At 43.4% G+C, this 23,060-nt stretch overlaps 1 protein-coding gene across 3 annotated transcripts in view; it reads right to left on the reverse strand.

The window, feature by feature from the left end:
• Positions 1 to 23,060, reverse strand: part of ARB2A (ARB2 cotranscriptional regulator A) — a 1,508,097-nt gene that overhangs the window by 595,700 nt on the left and 889,337 nt on the right. The window lies entirely within an intron of this gene.

The following is a 23,060-nucleotide window of genomic DNA, read 5'->3' on the forward strand; positions in this document are numbered from 1 at the left end:
CAGTCTGATCTTCATTTCAATTTCTCAGCAGGGGAACAATTTGAGCCAGCTTACACTCTGTCAATATCCAGGTGTTGGTCAAGGAGTTATTACAAACTTTTCCAACAAAGGCTGTGCAAGTGCCATCCTAGTCATTTTCCAAAATTAAGGAGAAACTGGGTCCAAAACAGAGCCTCATCTGACAGTTGAAGCAATGGACACAAAATGTCCCTGCAACATGATTTCAAAATGGCCTAACTAAGGGATCAAGTGAAACACATCCCATCCGTCAACAGAGCCAGGGGACCCTAACTCACGACCAATAACAGAAGGAGAAGATGGACAAGTGCTGACCATCTCTAGGTCAGGAACACACTCAAGTCCCAAGGAACCTAGGGCCAGATGTAGGTAGGTTCACATTTGCGATTTGCAAATTGCGAGTCAGAGCGACTCGCAATTTGCGAGTTGCAAATCGGAATGCAGGATGGTGTCCCTGACACCATCTGCGACTCGCAAGGGGGTCGCAAAGGCGTACCTCATTAATATTAATGAAGGGGGTCGCAATTTGCAACCCCCTTGAGACTTGCGGCACTCACCGGGATGGTGGCATGCTGGAGACAGCAGACCACCGTGTCTGTGACTGCTTTTAAATAAAGCAGTTTTTTTTGTTGTAATGTAGCCCGTTTTCCTTATAAGAAAACGAGATGCATTACAAAACTAAAAAATGAAACGTTTTCGTTTCATTTTTTTCAGAGCAGGCAGTGGTCCTTAGGAACGCTGCCTGCTCTGGAAAAATGTTTTTAATGCCATTCACAAAGGGGAAGGGGTCCCCTGGGGACCCATTCCCTTTTGCAAATGGGTTAGCACCCATTTGAAATCGGTGCTAACTGTGATTGTTTTGCGACCGCGGTCACAAAACAATACAATATTGCGCTGCAAATCGCAATTAGGAAGGGAATACCCCTTCCTATTTGCGACTCGCAATCCCATTTTGCGATTTGGTAACCAGGTTACCAAATCGCAAAACGGGGTTTGGGCATCGCGATGTGCTTTTTGCACGTCGTAAACAGCTAAATTAGCTGTTTGCGACGTGCAAGAAGTTTAGTACATCTGGCCCCTATTGAGGAACAGATGGAAATTATTTTATCGTCAAAATATTAAGAGAGCTGATCCGTGAGCTCTTGCAAGTGCTTAACAGCAGAGGACGTACAACCTGGAGAAGAGAGTGACTACAATAATTTAAATTTTTCTTTAAATGAAATTTCAGCAGTTAACATTTGTTTGAAGTAAAATTCAGCTTTAGCAAAGTAACCATATTTGTCTGACAATGCCCATTTTAATTCCAGTTTAGACTTCGACGAATAATCAGTTCTCCATGCCCTTTCAAGTTTTTTACAACCTCTTTTAGCCTCAGACAGAGCCGTAATATACCAAGGGATTGAAAGTCCAGTACAATTCAGACTGACTTTTTTCTTCTTTTTTTTTTAATTGAAGCAAGGTCCAATGCTGCTGCTGCCACCCACTGAGTCTAGCTCTTCTAACTATTTTCTGTAGGATACAATTAAAAGGGTCTATCTCCCTCAACCAGACAACTTATAATTCTAGGAATAAGTAGTTTACTCCAGGGAAGGTTTCGTTTGGGTATCTTGGGGCTATCTTGACTCTGATAGCTATCAGTAAGTAACTTTAGGATGAATTTGACAAGATAATGGTCCATCCAAACTTAAGGAACAGTTTCAGTTCATTCAACAAAATTGGCAGGTCCAAAGACCAGATCCAAAGTGTTACCTTTACAATGTGTGGGGCCAGACACTATTTGAAAGAACTCCATCAACACTAAATCATCAATAAAATAAGAGAATGTTTGAGGAAGAGGGGATGATTCAATTCAAAGTTTAAAATCCCACCACCACACACAGTTTAGAATGGGAAAAAGAAGAGGGAGGATAAAGTCAACGAAAGAGTTAACAAAAGATTCAGTGGACCACGGGTGGTCCCACCCACTTAGCAAAATGGTAGCGGAAGAGAGGGTAGAAAATCCTAATAATTCAGGTGAAGGGAAATTAGCAAGAGTGAGTTCTTTAATGGAGTCAATGGAAATGGCAATTATAGCCACCCCACTGCCGACATACGCCTCTGACCAGCTCAACTTATTGTAATTAAGTATACTTGGAAATGATGTGTGGCTGATCAGTAGTTTTTAAAGTTAAGCATGAGAACCTCTCTTGAGAAAAAGGTTTTTTTGAGAAATGGGGTTACCTGTTACCTCAGTGTCAGGTATGTAGATGCCAATGCCTCACATTGGGAGACACTATTGGTGAGCAGCAGCCTAGTGCTGTATCGCCTGGCTGACAAAGATTCTCTAACCCCTCCCCCCATAATCTCCCTCTTCCTCCAGAAGGAGTGTGGCAGGGTCACAAGGGCCCATACAGGTATGTCATATCTGGTATGTAGGGTTGTGTATGGCCTTCAAGGCCCAGCTCTTACAGGGTTACTTCCTTCTTTGGTGACTTTACATGTAATGTCTGGGTGGGCCAAGGCATCTCAGTGCTACTGTAGCCTTTGCTCTACAAAGTTGATGCAGTGACTCTAAGGAAAACAGAGTGCACTGAACTAACGTTTGTGTCTAACAAGCAAACCTACTTTCAGATAGGTATAACTAGTACTGCTGTAGCTATGCTGAGCACAAGAGCCTGAGCAGTTACTGATGTGGAAAATGTAGAAAAGTCCAAGTCTTCAAACTCACACAGGACCCCGCAGAGGTGATGCACAACAGGGCACAATCTATGTACAATGAGTTGGAGGGAGAGGCTGGAGGAACAATAGCACACTGTACACTCCCACAACATGGTGCGAAAGATCGTGTCTCATTTGGTGTAAATGGCATTCTATGGATGTGTATTAACATTAATCTTATGGGGAGGGGGTGACAGGGGTAAACAAGCAACTATGGTATTGATATTTGGTCACCCAATGAGCATGTAGTTTGTGTTCTTTGTTGGATGTATTGTAAACTGCATATGTAAATAAGTTTCCTTCTTTTGTTTGCACTGATGACAGTTGGTATCTTCTCCGGGCACAAAGTCAAATAACCCCAAAAAGAAAGTGTAGCTGAAGCAGGAGCTGGCAGGAGTCCACAATAGGAGGAAATGTCCAAATCCTATCAAATGTAGTGAATATGTGAAGAGAAAGCAGAGCTCAATGGGAGAGATCTGAGCTATGGTGACCTGTAGTGGAAGAAGAGAGCTCAGTGCTTCCACCTTATTGGCTGAAGCTTTTTTCAAAATGAGGTTGATCTGCTATCAAACAAACCCTTTTAGAACTCTGGTTATATTAACACTATTTACTGCTCTTTAAATCTATTTGGTATTGCCATCCTGACGACAAGGAAAGATCAAAGCATTTGAATCTATGAAAGATGAAACGATGAAAAATAAGGATACCATGGGACTAAGTTTTTTATCGGCTGTGATACATATCACCAATAACAAATGAGAACAGGATACAACATGCAGATTTTTGTGTTTACCGTGCCAAGCTTCAGGTTTCCCAACTTCACCTATCAAAACTTATCAGGGTTAAAATGTTCCAGCTGGATTTTATTGACTAATTTCCAATTCCAAGAGCCACACAAACCCTATCTGCAGGGTTGTCAGAATCAAATAAGGCCCTAGTAACCAAGGCTTTAGAGTGGGTTTTAGGCCCCCTTCAACCACTGCTTTTTTTGACCAGCCTTTTTCAGTCATTGGTTAGAGACTTTGTCAATCACAACTTGGTTAAGCTCAGAGGAGTATTTATCTTTCACCTAATGCTAATGGCTGTCAGAATATTCTTGCACTGAACTTCATGATGGACTGTTTTACAATTATTGGGCTCTGTCAGCCCCTGGTAGCTATTTCATACTGCTTCCTTAAACCTTATGTCTCCATTTTCCTATCACACACCAGCCACATATCTTGTTCTTCCCTCCCATACATCCTGCTTACACTGTGTACTCTTCATTGCCCTACATGCCACCCCTACTATTATTTCCTTCTACACTTTTCTCTTGCACGTGTGCTTCTCATTGTTCCTGCCTGCCATCCTCTTGCATCAATCACCCACTCCTCTCTCCTTGGCATTTGTATTCTTTGTTCCCCCACCAGCTATCCACTTTTATTTGCCTCTGCCATTCCCTCCCCACTGGTTCCTCAGTGCAGTCGAAAGTGAGTTTCCTTTATTTTTCCTGAAAGCAAGGGACTTCTATATTGAAGGCTACCTCGCCTTCAATAAATCCAACACCTATTTCCGAGTCAAATGAAAGTTGTGGGGCAAATGTGCCTTCATTATAGTGCTTTCCTGTTTCTCTGTATTAAAACTAAAGAAAGACTATAGTAAAAGACCAGCTGCCATCTGACCTTTAATTGACCCAGAAACACACAGCTGTATTGAAGGAAAGGGAGAAGTCAATATAGGCTATATTACCTTTCTTTATCTGATTTTAACGTGCTTAGATACTGGCTTTGCCATTGCTTTTTTTAAGGAGGTATGTGCATTATTAGATGCCCCATTACAGAGTTGCCGCATTCCAGCTTCAGTAAAACAGGCTACTGTGACTATCATGAAATAGGTCTATAAAAATATCAGAGAAATGCAATAAAATTTATGTTCATGTCTTAGTTGCATTACACTGCTAAGCTTAATAAAAAGGCAGGCTCTTTCCAATTATAGGATCAAGTGAAAGTATTTAACTTGTTTCACCCTTTGCAACCAGGTTAATGTCCAAACTCTAGACCAACTACACAGCATTTCGGACATCCCTTTGGGATCTGAACTTATGGCATAGTGAGGTGGGTGACCCATCCAAACCATGTATTTGCGCTTTGTGCTGGACTCTGAACTAACCAGGGAGACACTGGTAAATTATATTATGAAGTCCTGTTTCTATGAAATACCTACTTTGAAATAAGTCACTACATCATTGCCCACATCGGAGCGGACTACAGAGCCCAGACTGCCCTTGCTTGAGATGGGGCTACTCCAGGGAGTGCTATAAAGTGCATTGCAGCATGAGTGATGCGCGATGTATGGGCCCAGGCAAAGAGGGTCCATCCCCTCTAACGTTTATTGACAGGGACTGGATGGACTTTGTCCTAATGTACCATAATTTATTGGCGTGCTCCTTTCCACACCCCTACTGGTAATCTTGAGGGGATACACTATTTTGTTGTGTTTCTATTTCTTTGCTCACTGTTGTGGTTTTAGAAGGAAGGGTTGAGTTGTTGCTCTGTGTCCTGTGTTGGCTTTTTATAGCCCTGCAAAGGCCTTCACTGTCTTTATAACGTGCTGAAGTCACACCTAAGTGTCTACGTGGTGGTGTGGTGTGCTGTTCCGTGACAAATTTAGCTTCAGTATGTGGAAAAGTAAGCCTCAGGAGGGCGCACCTGGCCTTGCCAACGCTTAAAAAACCTCAAAAATGGCAGGTGGTAATTGTGTAATAGATAGGATAGATAACCTGCTGGTAGAATGCGAAAAGAGTATTCCACAAATTAATGGCTAAATAACGACTCATGCCACTACAATGTCACCAGCTGGAGATCTTCATAAGTCTCCTGTGCGTAACCATACCCCTGGCGCTCACTTACTTAAAGAGGTTACTGCAACAATAGAATGCCACAACAGGTATTTCCCCCAGTGTATAAAGAAAGTGCCAAATGAGAAAAGGGGCATGAACACAAATAGTGGGGATAACCATGGGGATTTAAAGGCGCTGGAAAGCCTAATAGACACAATCAGTGGACTGAGGGAGGAAGTTTCTGCCCTTAAAAAATATGCTGCAATTTTAGAAACTAGGGTTAATGGAGTACTAGTGCAGACTACTGCTAGACATGAAAAGAGGCGCCTTGGAGGGGCTGGTGGGAGACCAAGTGAAAAGCTGTATCAAGAGGATTTATTTATTGATACCAGAGTTCTCAATTTCCCAACCCTTATTGTGCACAACCTTTAACCTTCCCACCCCCAACTCCGATTACCCCCTTGTAATACCCTTTTGAAGCAATAACAGGGAGAGCAATTACCCTACAAACGTGAGAAATGATCCTAATAGAAATCTTGATCGGGGAATTGGTGCATCTGGGAAGAGAAAGTATGGCCCTTTGAGAAGGCGATTACAATGTCCCCAACTTTCCTATGCAGGGGTGTGGTCCACAAACAGATCTATTCCCATAGTCCGGGAATATAAACAGAAGAGCAGAGGTCCCAGGTAATGCAAAAGAAGACTAGGACTCCCTCATCAATAAAGTCAAATATTGGCTACAGGAGGTTGGACACTGTTATTCCATCATTACAAGTGACATAAGAGCCGAGAGGATGGTTTCAGCAAGGGGCCCTTGTGACATGGTGATGGGAGTCTTTAAAGACAAAGAGTTGGTAGAGGGTCTATTGGCTATTGATGTACGAACATCCTGTAATGTCAATAATCAAATATTGATCAAATACAGACCCCAAGGTGACTCTGAAGTCCAACCTACACGAGCTAATGGTGGTGTTACTAAAGAAAAGGGCAATCCCGAACCAAGGGAGTCTAATGGAACAATTTGACTGGGAATAGGGTCTAACAAGATCTAATTTGGGAAAGTTGTGTTGTGGGGGGATCTGTTGGAAAGAAAAACTGGGGGTTTAACCATGCCTATGGACCTACCTAAAGAAGGATCCGGTACCTTGAATGGATGTAGTAAGGGTATCCCCACTTTAAGGACTATAAAATGGTAAACCAAGTGGGGGCACATACCAGAGGTTACTTGTAGTATTCAATGGGATGAAGATCTGAACTTACTGGGTTCCCATAGGTCTACTGAAGGCCCTCTGAACTAGATTACATTTTTGTCTAGGAATGTAGCAGGGATTAGTAATATGCTCTTAGAGTCAGATTGGAAGCCAATTCACATATGCCCATGACATTTTCCTTTTCCAGACGACTTGGCGTTCTCTCCCAATTTTTATGAATGGGTATACATCTTTTGTATGAGTGTGGCACATTCAGGCAGGGGTAGACCCTCGGGGGAACTACCATTCTGGATCAAGACTTCACTCTAACACAAAACTAGTCCTATTCCCATCGACTCGCTAGATGTACTAGCAATTAGTCTGGTGCTTCTGGTGGGTATGCCCTTGAAAATGTTTAATGTCTACCATTGGGTGGAAACTCGTAAAGCAGAGTCAACAGCATTTAATGTACTGGAGAAGGACTATTAGATGCAGACGTCTGCCACGTTTTGGGGGTGCTCTCCCCTGCAGGTTTTTTGGAGGGCGGTTATCTGTAGACTACACATCACACTTGGATGTACGATTTCACACACCATTGACGTCTGTTTGATGGGCAACTTCCCTAGACCTAGGAAATACAAGGTGGGATCTCAGTTTATAGATTTAGCATTGGCCCTGGCAAAACAACGCATTACGATGGCCTGGAATTCAGCCAGCTGCCCTTCCCTGGTGGAATGGGAAAAGAATGTCACAAAATGGGCAGAGCAGACGAACGGGTGCTTCGGAAGGAAGATAGAAGAGGGCATTGGAGGCACCCTATAGCACATCTCTGGTTGGAAATTCTGGGATCCTGGACACAACAAGATAGTGATACCGATTCTGACAGTGAGGAAGGTACTAGTTGAAAGGACAGGTCTATCTATGATGGGACTGGAGGAAGACAGACCTTGTGACAGATGGAGGGAAGACTTGGGGGGGATCTTTCAGATGTACACTTCTTACGACATTAATAACTGCATACCTGACCCTCAGGACCACTTGGCCTTTACACCGTTCAGACATTGAGGTTGTTTCTGGTAGTACACGTTCAAATGTGAAATGTCATAGCCTTGACCTAATTTCTAACCCGTTGCACACTACCTGAGTCGCCACAGTTGGAATTAGAGGTTGTTTTTTCTTTTTCTTTCTATTATTGTTCCTTCTTTCTTTCCAGCTACCCTTTGCTTGTTCCAAGTTCTACATTGTTAAATTTTGACCTGGCTATTTAGTTCGAATTTTATCTCTCTCTATGTGCAACAAACTCCTACGCTGGTAATTAATCACCACCACTAGTCACTGACCACACGTGAGCCAATGCGCAAAGTATACACTTTACATTATGACATAAAGGCCTGATAGAGCAGCTCTGCTAGAGACTAGGGACTATAGCGAATACAAAATGTGTGCAGAGATCACAGTAAATGGATTCGGGAGATGGGTGAGAGAGGACGTGAACACAAAACAGCATGTGATAAATAGTTAAAGAGTAATACGGAAAAATGTACTAAAATGCTTTATTACGACGCGTAAACAGTTATCCTACTGAACTCAATATAGTGGATTGTTAAACACTGTCTGCAATACACTATGTACTACTGAGAAATGCCAGTAAACATTTTAAACAAAATAATGTACTGGGAACACTCTTCTTGAGTTATCAGGAAAGAGCTACTTAATAGTGGATGGGCATCTAAATAGAACCTTTGAACCTATGTTTGTAACCCCCTTGATTTGTTTGTGGACCAGGTATCGGAGTACCTTGGTTCGATCTCCTCAGGAGCAGAAGATAAATCCTCAGTACCAACCCAGACTACTCGCAACAAAATAGAATCTCTGTTTTGAGCACCCAGGAGGGGGAAAGGGGAATGGGGTTTAGAGAGACTGCCTCAGAAAACGGTGTTTCTTCTAATACTCAGTCTGCCATTCACTTCTTATCTTAACTGGATAACAGAACTTGTAAAATTACAATTACAATTGACACACTATTCTAACTACATCATTCATTTACATTTGCTAATGATTAGGTTCACATAATAATTATTCTCACTCTCTTACCCTGACCTCCCTAAGGATTTTGCCTCTCTCTTTCTCTATTGCCGTTGAATGTTGAATAATAGAAGTTTTTAGTAAATAGTTTTCTTAGAAGTTGTTCTCCGTTTTTTCTAAGTGAAGATTAGCTTACTTCACAACCTTCGTGCTTATATTTATATTCTGAGTTCGTCTGACTGCACGTTCTTAAATAATTTTGAATAGTTGATATATATATATATGTATATATATATATATATATATCCAGAAAAATGGTGTATTTAAATCGCACACCAAGGGCTGCACATCATTCAATACCAGCTGGTAAAATACTCAAAAAACCACTTATTCTCGATAGATTCATCGGCTGCTGTTTATTGAAAAAAGATTAGATTGCAGGTAAATCACACCAGCAAAAGTTGGTACAAAAAGCACAAAAAAACGGTCGACAATGTGCTCACCATTCAAAAGACACACACGCTGTCCCAACCAAATGTCTACGCGTTTCGGCCGAAGCCTTCAACAGGACATTGGCAGACATTTTACACTCAACTATTTAAACCATATAGTCCTTCTTTGATGTTCATTGCATAGCTCAAGAGAAGTGCAAATGGAGCGGCCATTTTATAACGTCACAATTTTAACTTAAAAATTAGAAACTCCTAATCCTGTGCATGTTTTGAAATAAACTATGAACTAAAAATGTGACATTATATATTTCTCTCATATTATAATACATTATCACAAATATAGTCTGGTCACCTGTGAACACTAAAAAATTAATTAATTGTAATCACAGTCTACAATTCTTGAATACAAAACAAATCCCATGTATGCTATTTTTTTCTCTTCTCTTTCTCAATTTTCCTTTTTCCTTTTTCCTTTTACTCTTGATGTCCACATATTGCCCACTTATACCTAATAATTTTAATTTTGATTTTAGTTTTAATTTTAAAAGCCTGATATATAAATGCAATTAATTAATAATATAAATATATAAATAAATATATATAAATATATGTACTGCCAATTGATTGCAATACATCCACTTCATATAAAGGTTATAAATAGATGACAAATAATGACAAATAAATAGAGTAAATTCAGTCAATTCTGAAAATACAAAATAAAATACAGGTAAAAGCGATTTCAACATGGAATAAATAAATAAATGGATATTCATCATCATAATTCATTAAATCAGTCATAGTCCTATGAATTAATATATTCTAAAAGGAATCTGAAGAGATTAATTAATAGATCCATATCATAGGTCAAATTGTTATCGATTAGGAAATTGTAAATAAACCCCACAAATTCAGCAACAGGAGAATGTATATGTGCGCCGCTATCCTCCCCAAGGACCTATGCAACAGTATAGGAATAAAATAGATGAGTATAACACCCTAAAAGTGAATAAATTATTAATAAAAAATTATTACCAAAATACACTAAGTTTCAATCCGGCAACATACTAATAATAATAGTAATAACAATAATGATAGAATCAATCAGTAAGGATCCTAACAAAACACAATATTCTAAAAAAGTCATCAATTTCATTTAATGTTTTCTATTGGACAAAATCTATGTGTGAGAAAATGTAAAAAAATGTAAAAAAATTTGTATATCTCTGTATGGGAAAATCTAAAAACTTACAGATGTACATGAAGCTCTGCGTCCAAGTTGTGACCCCAAGGGTGTTCTGTACCTAAAAGTAAAATAGTTTTGGACTCCATTTGTCTCAAATGTGCAATTCTATTGCCTCCTCGGGGATGGGCCGCAATGGTTTTAACACCATAAAATGCTAGGGAACTACAGTTACCTTCATGTACATCCCAAAAGTGTTTAGCTAAAGGATAAGATGGATCATGATTCTTAATGGCTCTGAGATGTTGCAGGAACCTGACTTTCAGTTTATGAATGGTACTGCCCACATATTTTTTGCGACACCCACATTCAATGACATATACAACGTATTCAGTTTCGCATGTGATACGTTCAGTTATGTCCATATATATATATATATATATATACAGAAAGAGAGAGACAGAGATGAAAGTCAAGTATCATAGTATAATGCAAGAAGATCGTATTTCCTGTTGTCTGTTTTATGTTTATCTTTTCTGTGAAGAATAATCTGTAGACTTCTTTAAACTTGTTGTGTTTATATTCTCCCGTAAACCTTTCAAACTCTGATTAATAATATTTTTATATTCTTTGGATGTTTACAAGAAATACTTCCAGACGGAAACTCATTCATAAGCAGTGAAAACTTTCTGTCACTGCCTCTGCTTCTAAGCAATTAAATATTATGTGTAGTTAACTCGAATAGTCCGTGAAATGCATGCAAAGCCAAGTTTGCCTTGGAAAACGTTTACTCACAATGAGCGCTCTCTCATCACATCTGGATTCCTGTCAGGTCACAGTTGAAGCATGAAGCTCTCTACCGGCGCACGCATATCATAGCAACGAAATTGAGTGCAACACTAGGACCACAACTTAATGTTTGAACTTCTCGTCAGCCATCTTGGATTCCGCTCTTCTGTATTTTCCTTGCAACTTGAGTAGCATGACTCGACAAACCTTTCTCTAGGAAGGACATAGCTTTTTCCACTGTGGATACTTCTTTACAAACACTCCTATAGCTTTTCCTGTATGTTTCGCTGTTATTACACGACAAGTTTGAGGGTTCTTGACACCAGGGTAGCCAGTAGAAAATTCCACACACCAATCTTCCCATTGTATAATGGTTTTAAGGAGCAGGGCAAGTCCTGGCACCAAGGCTTAATTTTGATTTGCGAACAGCTAATGGAAGGACACTCTCAGACATAGATAGTAAGCTAACATTCAGTGGACCGGGTCACTTGAGTCAAGTTGATTACTTTTTAATTTATTTAAGATTTTGGCCTTATCTGATAGATATGTGCAGGAAGTTGGCTCTGTATACGTTATCTCAAAGTGAGAGATAATGTGCACAGAGTCCAAGGGTTCCCCTTAGAGGTTGATAGTAGCAAAATGAGATAATACTAATGCTCTATTTTGTGGTAGTGTGGTCGAGCAGTAGGCTTATCAGAGGGTAGTGTTAAGCATTTGTTGTACACACAAAGGCAATAAATGAGGAACACACACTCAAAGACTTAACTCCAGTCCAATAGGTTTTGTATAGAAAAATATATTTTCTTAATTTATTTTTAGAACCACAAGATTTGAGGTAAGTACATAAAATGCAAGATACTTCACACAGTTAAGTATAGAACTTTGATTTAAAACAATAGTACACACAGTTTTGGTGAAAATGGCAATAAGCTATTTTAAAAGTGGACACAGTGCAAAAATCAACATTTCTTGGGGGAGGTAAGTTTGGTTAGGTTCCCAGGTAAGTAAAGCACTTACACTGTCAGTCTCCTGGGCATAGGCAGCCCACCGTTGGGGGTTCAAGGCAACCCCGAAGCCACAGCACCAGCAACACAGGGCCGGTCAGGTGCAGAGGTCAAAGGAGGGCCCAAAACACATAGGCGCCTATGAAGAACAGGGGTGCTCCAGTCCTAGTCTGCTTACAGTACACTGCTTAAGTACCTGCGTCCTCGGGGAGCAGACCATGGGGGTTTTGTAGAGCACTGGGGGAGGTGGGGGGGACACACACACACAAGCCCACAAAACACACCCTTAGCGGCACAGGGGCGGCCGGGTGCAGTAGGAAAAGTAGGCATTGGGTTTGCTATAGAAAGCAATAAAGGGACCCAGATGTCACTTAGGGGATGCAGGTAGGGCCCAGGGGGGCTTCTTGGGCCAGCCAATGACTGGGCTACAATGAGGGCCGCCTGCTGGTCACTCCTGCACTGGTAGGTGGTTCCTCTCGGTCCTGGGGGCTGCGGGTGCAGTGCTTGGTCCAGGCATCGGGTTCCTTTGTTACCAGGCAGTCGCGGTCAGAGGAAGCCTCTGGATCCTCTCTGCAGGCGTCACTGTGGGGGTGCAGGGGGGTCGACTCAGGGTGTCCACGTTGTTGGAGTCGCCTGGGAGTCCTCTCTGCGGTGTTTGTTGTCCTGGACTCAACCCAACCGGGGGCATCGGGTGCAGAGTGTGAAGACTCACGCTTCTGGTGGGAAGTGAGAGCCTCTTTAAAAGTTGTTACAAAGTTGCAAAGTTGTTGCAGTTTCTTAACAGTGCAGCTGTTCTCTGGAGTTTCTTGGTCCTTTAGGTGCAGGGCAGTCCTCTGAGTCCTCAGAGGTCGCTGGTCCCACTGGATGTGTCGCTGTGCAGGTTCTTTGAGTCTGGAGACAGGCCGGTAGGGCTGGGGCCAAGTCAGTTGGTGTCTCAGTCGTCTCTGCGGGGCTTTCAGGTCAGCAGTCCTTCTTTCTTCAGATTGGAGGAATCTGATTTCCTGGGTAAAGGGTCACATCCCTATTCCTATTGGGGGAATCCTCCAAACTCAAGATGGAGGATTTCTAAAGGCAGCGGTCACCTCAGCTCAGGGCACCTTAGGGGCTGTCCTGACTGGTAGGTGACTCCTCCTTGTTTTTCTCATTACCTCCTCTGGACTTTCTACAAAAAGTGTGGGCTGTGTCCGGAGGGGCGGGCATCTCCACTAGCTGGGATGTGCTGGGGTGCTGTAACAACAGGCAGGAGCGCCTTTGAGGTTCACTGCCAGGTGTTACAGTTCCTGCAAGGGGAGGTGCAAGGCACCTCCACCCAATGCAGGCTTTGTTCCTGGCCACAGAGTGACAAAGGCACTCACCCCATGTGGCCAGAAACTCATCTGGTTGTGGCAGGCTGGCAGAAACTGGTCAGCCTAGCACTAGGAGTCGCACTGGTATTCAGGGGACATCTCTAAGATGCCCTCTGGGTGTATTTTAAAATAAATTCCACACTGGCATCAGTGTGCATTTATTGTGCTGAGAAGGTTGATACCAAACTTCCCAGATTTCAGTGTAGCTATTATGGAACTGTGGAGTCGGTAATTGACAGACTCCCAGATCATATTATGGCTACCCTGCACTTACAATGTCTAAGGTTTAGCTTTGACACTGTAGGTGCATAGTGCTCATGCTACTATGCCCCCACCTGTGGTATAGTGCACCCTGCCTTAGGGCTGTAAGGCCTGCTAGAGAGGTGACTTACCTATGCCACAGGCAGTGGGTTGTGGGCATGGCACTCTGAAGGGAGTGCCATGTCGACTTAGTCTTTTTCTCCCCTCCAGCAACCACAAGCTGTGAGGTAGTGTGTATGTGCTGAGTGAGGGGTCCCCAGGGTGGCATAATACATGCTGCATCCCTTAGAGACCTTCCCTGGCCACAGGGCTCTTTTGGTACCAGGGGTACCATTTACAAGGGACTTATCTGTGTGCTAGGGCTGTGCCAATTGTGGGAACAAAGGTACAGTTTAGTCAAAGAACACTGGTGCTGGGGCCTGGTTAGCAGGGTCCCAGCACACTTTCAATCATAACTGGCATCAATAAAAGGCAAAAGGTTAGGGGGTAACCATGCCAAGGAAGGCATTTCTTTACAATATGGTAGTAATGGATAGTGATCACAATGCTCTATGTTTGACCTTGGTGGGCTTCTTGGCAGAGAAACACCCGATTACAGCTAGCCCAGATATCGGAGACCTTTCTAATACCAATCATGGCAAAGCTATTAGGGGGGCTGTGTGGTCAAGCATCTCCCTAGTCTTGAAATCTGTCCTCAGGAAGGTTAAGAGCTCCACTTGAAGATTAGGAAACTCCTATGCCAAGATATCAGGGCTGACTTGGTACACTAAAGAATGTAGGACAGCAAAAACAGAACTATTAGCAGCCGCCAAATCAAAATGTAGGTCTGAATTGGTGAGGTGTAGAGACCTATAAAGGAGAGAACTGGATTGGGAGAGCATTTTGTGGGAGATTTTGCATGGCACACTGTTGGTTAAGGATAATAAATCTTTTTGGAAACTAGCTTCAGTTTGTGCTAAAGGACCTAAGAGAGATCTGGAGTTGTGTGACCAACTGCAAGAGTGTGTTACGCACTTCAGTAGCTTAAACTCATGTAACACAGATCTCAGACAGGCTGGTGAAGATTCCTTGTTAGTTTTCAAGTCGAAGTATTCAAGCATATTAGAATTTGACTTAAGTGAAATGTTAGCAGCCATTAGTTCCTGCCCTGCACGTAGTGCCCCTGGGCCTGACAAGATGTCACATGATTTATATATGGCAAAACCGTAAGTGTGACCCTATATCAACTTTTTTTCTAATGCAATCTTGTCAGGTATGGAGATTCCCCCTTTCTGAAAAAATCACTGAGATCATTCCAATCTTTAAGAAGGGGCATCGTAATGATATGAGGAACTATAGGCCTATTCATTTGTTAGATTCTTTCCAAAAGAGTTTTTTGCAAACAAGTGCTTGCCCACTTACAAGACTGGATTCTTGCGAATGAGGTGCCACCCGACTTCCAGGCAGGCTTTACAAGTAACGTCAACACTACTGACTAGGTTTTCTGTTTTACTCTTATTTTCTGGAAGACATCAGTAACCAACAGGGGCAATATGTATGCTGCCTTCTTTTATGTGCCAACCCTGATTTGGGCCCCCAAAGCAAGTTGTGGAAGATCCTGGAGGCAATGGGCAATGCAGCAAATTAATTAGATATCTTGGTGCAGCTAAATTCTGTAAATTAAGCCCATGTCAGGTGGGGAGTCAATGGAAAACTGACAGAGCCCTTCAACATCAAACTTGGGAGTAAGGCAAGGCAGCGTCCGCGCCTTTACCCTGTTTCTATTGTATATTAATGGGGTGGTTAACTATTTAAATAAGGATGAGTGTGATTCCCCTAAAGTAGGGGGTTGGATGGAGTCTGCCTTACTCTTTGAAGACACACTACTACTTTCTAAGTCCTCTTGGGGGCTACAACAGTTGCTAAATAACTTTAACGCCTTCTGTGTTTAGCCTAGGCAAGAGCTGAATAGCTCAAAGATTACATTTGAGTTATTCTGCTATGTGAATCAAAAAATCATAAGAGGAGGGTGTATGTGGACAATAATTCAATTGACCAGGTGTCATATTTTGATTACTTCGGAGTAAGACCTAAGCCAAATTTAAACTGGGTTCCCCAACTCCAAGAAACCCACACTCTACTAACCCACAACACAGTGAGCATTACCTAAGAGGATGGATTGGCCCTTGACATATGTAGTGTAAAGGCCCTAGGGGCTGTTTTGCATTGCTCAGAAATTGAGAGGGGGGGGGGGGGACAGAGGGAGGCTGTGAACACAAAAAGTCTGGCAATGGTCAAACATAAGTTCATTAGATCTTTTCTGAGACTTCCAGTTAGCATGCCACTGATTCCAAGAAGTGCATGGATTTGGCTCAAAGGGATATATCCCAGAAAATGTTGTATAGACTTTTGACCAAAATGGCATTGTTTGTGGACTTCACTAGCTCTTGAATCATATCAGGTGGGCCTTATAGATCTAATGTCTCCAGCATGTGTAAGGAAAATCCTGTGGCTGACCTGTGTAAAAGCATTACTGAGGAAACTGGGCTTGGAGAAATTTTGGTTTGCCCCCAAAGAGATGTACACAACATCTAACGCAGGCATAAAAGAAATTTACTGGGAGTATGTAGCTGTTCAAACTGTGATTAAGTGCAGAGGAACTTTAACAATGGAATTCACAGATCTCAAACTACGCCCACGGTACGAGCCTACGACTGACAAAATGACTCCCTCTCTTTATGTAAACTGTACATCCAGCTCAGATACAAGACTCTCCCAACTGTAAGGTTCTGTAGGAAGTGGTGATCAGACTGCTCTGGGGGTGATCTTTTTACTGCTTGTGTAGGGGCACTGGAATCCCTAACACATATCCTTTTTTCCTGTTTGGTGTATCATACACAAAGAGCAAAATAAATAGTTCCTCTATGCAGGACCGTGGGTACCCAAAGGTTAATAGAGGACTTTAGGATCCTTAGCTTTGACACCAGTAGAATGGTGGCCTATTCCATTGCCAAATTGTTGTTGTCAGTATGAACTGGACGATGCAAGTGTATCCATAGCAGTGAGCAGTTGTTGCACCTAAGTACTTAATAAAGCCGGCACTGTTGTCTACTATTTCAAAAAGGTTATAGACCACAATGAACAGACAGCCTTGTTGGGTCGAGCCCTCGAACCTTGTGCACCCGAACTAACTTTGACATACGTTGTATCAACTGAGATTTTTTAGTCCAGCGAACCTAATTTGGAAAATTGTCTTAAACTGTGATTTGCATTTTCGAGTTTTCTGAATACGTGAGCCGTGCTGGGATAAGTTCATGTACCACCCTTGGCACACGTTGTACTGACTATGACCAGAGAAACTAATTTGGAAAACTCTCGTAAACTGTGATTGCACTTTACTGCCGTTTGAACTTTCCGAACAAGGGACGTGCTTTGTTGGAAATTCGTGCTCAAAACTATTTGGACTATATCAAGTCAGTTATGATATTGCTAGTGTAGTTGTCATATCCTTTATCAGGAGCTTGCACATTAATCTATTATTCAATGTTGAATGTGGCCTTTTCGTTTTGCGAAGCACTGTATGCTTACAAAAGAGTAGTATGTGTAAGTCTTTCATTTTTTTTGTATTGACTTTTTTTTAACCAGCTGCTAACTATTGGAATGGTTTATCTAATTGAGTATATGAAATATACGTATTGCTCTCCTGAATCAGTGTTTACCAAGAAGAGCACTTTCTGTCAATTTTGCATAATCATCGGATTTGTTTTTTAAATTCCATGTATCTCGCTGTGATGGATTTATGTCTGTTCAACTTTTATGATCTTGGTAATCAAAATAAAGTTTTATGATGAAATAAGTCACGCATCTTTTTATGAAATAAATTGACACTACTGAAAGCATTTTTATTTTCTCATATTGATATCTAATGTAAACTACTTTGGATCCCCAGAGCAAACTGCTCACAAGCTCCAACCTGCAGCCGTTCTATGAGGTACCCTCTGGCTTGGTAGCCTTGATTTCAAAATGCATTTTTTAAAGCAGACCCAATAGTTAAAAAAAAAAAAAAAAACATTGAAAAAGTTGAAAAACTATTTGCTAAAACGGCAGAAGCTACTGAAGATATCACTAGCCACAGCCAGTCAACCATATTAAATAACATAATGCTCACTCAGTTACAAAAAAATGGATTCTGTAGTTCCTGACACCATGACTACAGCATGAAAAAGAATTAATCTAAACATCAACTGCATAGTCCATGAAAAAAAATTGGAAATAGCGGATCACAGGTTCCAGTTCAAAGAATACAAACAGATTCGACCAGACCATTTTGAGAGTACTCTTTGGCAGCATGTTTCTGGTTGGCAATAGCAACTTTATCTACCCGGCCTTGAGATTCTCTGAATAGTGCACCACAGGACATTTAGGGCCTCATTACAACATTGGGGGTATTGACTGCCTACTGCCACTGCGACGGCAGTCAACATACCATCGCCGTGGCTACCAGCCGCCCACCCGCATAATGACCGCAGATGGAATTCTGCCAGAAGGCTGGCGGAGTACCGTGGACGGTCAGGGCGGCGGATGGCGGAAACACCGCCAACCGTATCATGAGCAATGACATGGCCTGCCGCTGTTTTGCTGGCAGACACTGCTGCTGACAGCAGCGCAGCGTCCGTCTCCTGCCGGAAGACCCCCTGCAAGTAGGTAAGTTGGGTTCTCTGACAGGAGTGGGGGGTTGGGGGTCGTGTGTGTCTGTTTTTGTATTCGTACATGTGGGTGTGAGTCGCGTTGAATGAGTGTGTGAATGACTGAATGTGAGTGTACGTGTATGTTGTGAATGCGTGTGTGTGACAATGTATGTTGGTATGTGTTGCGGTGTGTGGGTATATATGTATGCATGCATGGGTGGATGTGGGTATGCATGTGTGTATGAATGTGAATGTGTGCGTGTGTGTTTAAATGTGCGGGGGGCAGGAGAGGGAGGGGAGGGTGGGTTTTGGGGAGGGGCGGGGAAGACCACTATCAGTGCCAGGGAAAGAATTCCCTGTCACTGATAGTGCCTACAGCCATGGTTTTCGGGCGGTACGCTTGTCACGAAAACCATGGCGGTAGGTGGGGTCATAATCCCGAGGGTGGTATTGTGACGGCCGCCTGGCTGGAGACCTAAGTCTCCAGCCCAGCGGCCCTTACCACCCTGGCAGACAGAGTGGTACATTGGTGGTTTGGCTTGAGCCAAACCGCCAATGTCATAATCTGGGAAACGGTACCGCCAGCCTGTTGGCAGTAGCTTTCCCCAAATTATCACTGACCGCCAGGGTTGTAATGAGGGCCTTAGTTTTTACCTGCATGACAGCTAGCTCATGTAGAAATTCGATTTTAATTGTAAATTGGAACAGGATATTATGGGGAATGTTGGGCTTTTGACTTGTTAATTTTGAATAACACTGATGATATTGGCTTCAGAGAAGCATTTCCATGGATTTCACTGTTGCTAACTACCAAACTTTTGATGGTTACTCCAGAGGACCAAGGCCAAGAATCATGACATAAAAAATTCATGCCCATCAATGGGGTGCTGATAACCTTTTCTCCAGAAAAAACAAACTTAACAGATCCTGTTAAATAAATCTTAGTGAGAGACTATGAGAAAAGAATAACATTAACACTGTCACCTTTATGTGTGACTGTCTCCTTTGGGTACCTAGCACCACAGCTCCCCCCAGGTCTGTACCCCCTCCTGATGCTGCTGAATGTTCCCCTGTGTGCGCCGACCACCCTCTACAGCTCCAACCCATATGTTTCCTCTCTGGGGGCCCTCAATGCGAAGCTGCTTAGAGTCTGGTGTAGGATGTGTGATCAAGACAGAAGTACAAGTTACTTACCTTCAGTAATGATACATCTGGTAGAGACATATTCTAGTTGCAGATTCTTTACCTTAGATTTTTCCCTTAGGCGTCAGACTAGATCAAAACATTCTTTCTTCTAGCAATACCCTTCTGCATCGGTAGGTGGCATCGGTCGGCTCCGTGGGTGTCGTTGGCGTCGTAGTCGCTGTGATGATGTCGGGAGTAGCACACAGACGCAGCCTCAGTTCAGTGATGTCAGTTTCTTTTCACAACTTTACACGTCAAAGCGCAGAGCCGTGAAGAATACTGAAATTGGTGCGCCAGAGCTAAGGACCTGAATGGGGAAGCCCTGTCCCTAGAAATCAGTTAGCAAGCGGGCAGATGGGTGGGGGTAAGGAATCTGCAACTAGAATATGTCTCTACCAGATATATCTTTACCCAAGGTAAGTAACTTGTACATCTGATAGAGACTTCTAGTTGCAGATTCCTTACCTTAGAATAGATACCCAAGCAATGCCATCCTCAGACGTGGGCTGTGAACCAAGATCATACTATAAAGTCCTGCAGGACCGAACAACCAAAGTAGCCGTCCCTATCGACCTGACTGTCCAGGCAGTAATGTTTGGTAAACGTATGCAAGGATGCCTGGCAGATATCCAGGACAGGAATTCTGTGTGCTAGTGCAGTAGAAGCAGCAGTTGATCTGGTGGAATGAGCACATAAGCTCTCAGGAGGTTGCTTATTTGCTAAAGCATAGCAGATTTTGATGCAAAGAAGTATCAATCATGAGATGGTATGCTTTTGCACTGCCTTCCCTTTCTTCGCACCTACATATCCAACAAAGAGTTGATTGTTCACCATAGAACACCAGTGTTCTTTTTGGATCCAGGCGGTGTAGTCTCTTCTCCTCATGAGAAGGATGTGGAGGTGCGCAAATAGTAGGCAAAGTGATTGACTGGCATACATGAAAAGGTCTAACATGTTTGAGAAGGAAGGAAGCCTTAGTGTGTAACACCACTTTGTCAGGGTGCAAAGACAAAAATGGGGGCTTAGAAGATAAGACCCTGAAGCTCACTCACTCTGTGAGCAGAAGTGATGGCAACAAGAAAAACAGTTCTAAATGTAAGGAGGCGTAAGGGACAATTGTGCAACGGCTCAAAGGGAGTACAAATTAAGTAAGCAAGGACAAGATTAAGGTCCCACTGAGGCATGATAAATGGAGTTGGAGGAAACAAATTGGTGAGGCCCTAAAGGAATCTACTAACAATAGGAGACTTAAAGAGTGAAGGCTGATCAGGCAACCTATGAAAGGCTGAGATAGCTGATAAATAACCTTTAAGGGTGCCCAAAGCAGAGCCCTGCTGGGCCAAAGAAAGAATGAACAAAAGAACCTCAGAAGGAAGAGCAGAGAGGGGAATCAACGGATTTGTTGGTACACCATGCCACAGATTTATGCCGACACGCGTATACCTTTTTGGTGGAGGGAAGCCTGGCTGCCAAGATTACATCACAGACTTCAGGTGGAAGGTCAAAAGCCATCAACAGCCACCACTCAATCTCTATGCATGAAGGCGGAGATTGGATAGGTTCGGGTGGCGAACTGTCCCCGGCTACTGTGACAGAAGATACCCATGAAGGGGAAGTCTGAGTGGAGGACCATGCTCAATAGCGCTGGATACCATACTTTCCGTGTCCAGTCCAGAGCCATCAAGATTATTTGGGCCAGGTCGTTCTTGATCTTCTTGAGAACTTTGGACAGAAGTGGTATAGGCAGAAAGGCGTAAAGGAGATCGGAGTTCCACTTGAGATGAAAAGCGTCTCAGAGTGAGTGCCACCTTGGAAACTCCAAAGCGCAAAACAGCTGACACTGCGCATTCTCTGTGGAGACAAACACATCTAACCAAGCCTCTCCCCATTGCTGAAAGAGACCTTGTGCAACCTCTGGATGGAGACGACATTCGTGATCAGCTATGCATCGACTGCTGAGTTCGTCTGCTCTGGCGTTCAGAGAGCCCACCAGATGTTAAACCATCAGGGTGATGTCCTGATGTGCCAGCCATGTCCAGAGGTGTAACACCTCCTGACAAAGGGTCCAGGACCCTACTCTGCCCTGTTTGTTGCAGTACCACATGCGGGTAGTGTTGTCTGTGAACACTTACACTACTTTACCTTTGAGAGAGGGAAGAAATGCTTTCAAAGCAAGCCTGATCACCTGGAGCTCCAGAAGATTGATATGGAGAGCCCAGACTCCGTCGGAGACCAGAGGCATCTGATTTCCATCTCTCCCTTGTGACCGACCCACTCCAAAAGTGATGCGTCTGTCACTATGGATATATCTGGTTGAGGAAGGGAGAGGGATCTGCCGTTGACCCAATGTCGATTCGAAAGCCACCACTGCAAGTCGTTCGAAGTCCCCTCCGAGATCTGGACCATGTCAGAGTGATTTCACTGATGCTGCGCCCACTGGAACTTCAAGTCCCACTGCAGAGCCCCCATATACCATCTGTCATGTGTCATGTGTCACTAGCATGATGAAGGAGGCCATGAGGCCCAGAAGCCTCAGAGTCAGTCTCACCAAAACCCAAGATAGAGGCTGAAAGATCAGAATCATAGCCTGAATATCCTAGACTCATTTTCGGGAGAACAGGCCCACAACTGCACTGTGGCCAGAACAGCTCCAATGAAAGGGAGCATCTGAGAGGGAGTCAGGTGTGACTTCGGCATGTTTATAGTGAACCCCAGCGTGTGCAGGAGGTTCGCCGTAGTCTGAAGGTGGGAAACTACTTTCTGGAGCTAGTCCGTCTTCAACAGCCAGTCATCGAGGTAGGGAAAGACTGAAACCCCCAACCTGCGCAGATGAGCTGCAATCCACCACCATCACTTTCGTGAACACCTAAGGGGCGATGGTAAGGCCAAAGGGGAGCACGGTAAATTGAAAGTGCTTGTGACCTACCACAAATTGTAGGTAACGACCTACTTCTGGCACAGGGACCTTCTCTATGGCTCCCCTGGCCAAGAGAGCCATGACTTCCTGGCGGAGAAGTGCCAAATGATCCTCAGGTATACTGCTGAATGATGAAGGCATGGCTGGTGGGCAGCTTCGAAAGGGAGGGAGTAGCCCCTTCGAACGATCTGCAAAACCCACCTGTCTGTAGTGATGGATTCCCAGTGGAGCAGACTTTGGTGAATCCTGCCGCCAATTGGACCAGAGTGAGGGGATGGACTAGGAGGGTTTGGAGACTGCAGCAGGGGTGGACTGGGTAGTTCTCTAGTTCCCTGTCCTACAACCACGTGGGATTCTGCGTCCCTGGCCACGCAGCGACTGAACAGCATGTGTGGCACGTGGCTGGGAAAGGGAATGCAACAGGGAGCACCATTCCGTGGCCGCGAAAGGGGCGAAAGGCAGACTGTTGGGGATGAGGGGCAGTGGAAAGGCCGAGGGATTGAGACGTAAC

This window comes from Pleurodeles waltl, chromosome 1_1 (assembly GCF_031143425.1).
Source record: "Pleurodeles waltl isolate 20211129_DDA chromosome 1_1, aPleWal1.hap1.20221129, whole genome shotgun sequence".
Classification (NCBI taxonomy): Eukaryota; Metazoa; Chordata; class Amphibia; order Caudata; family Salamandridae; genus Pleurodeles; species Pleurodeles waltl.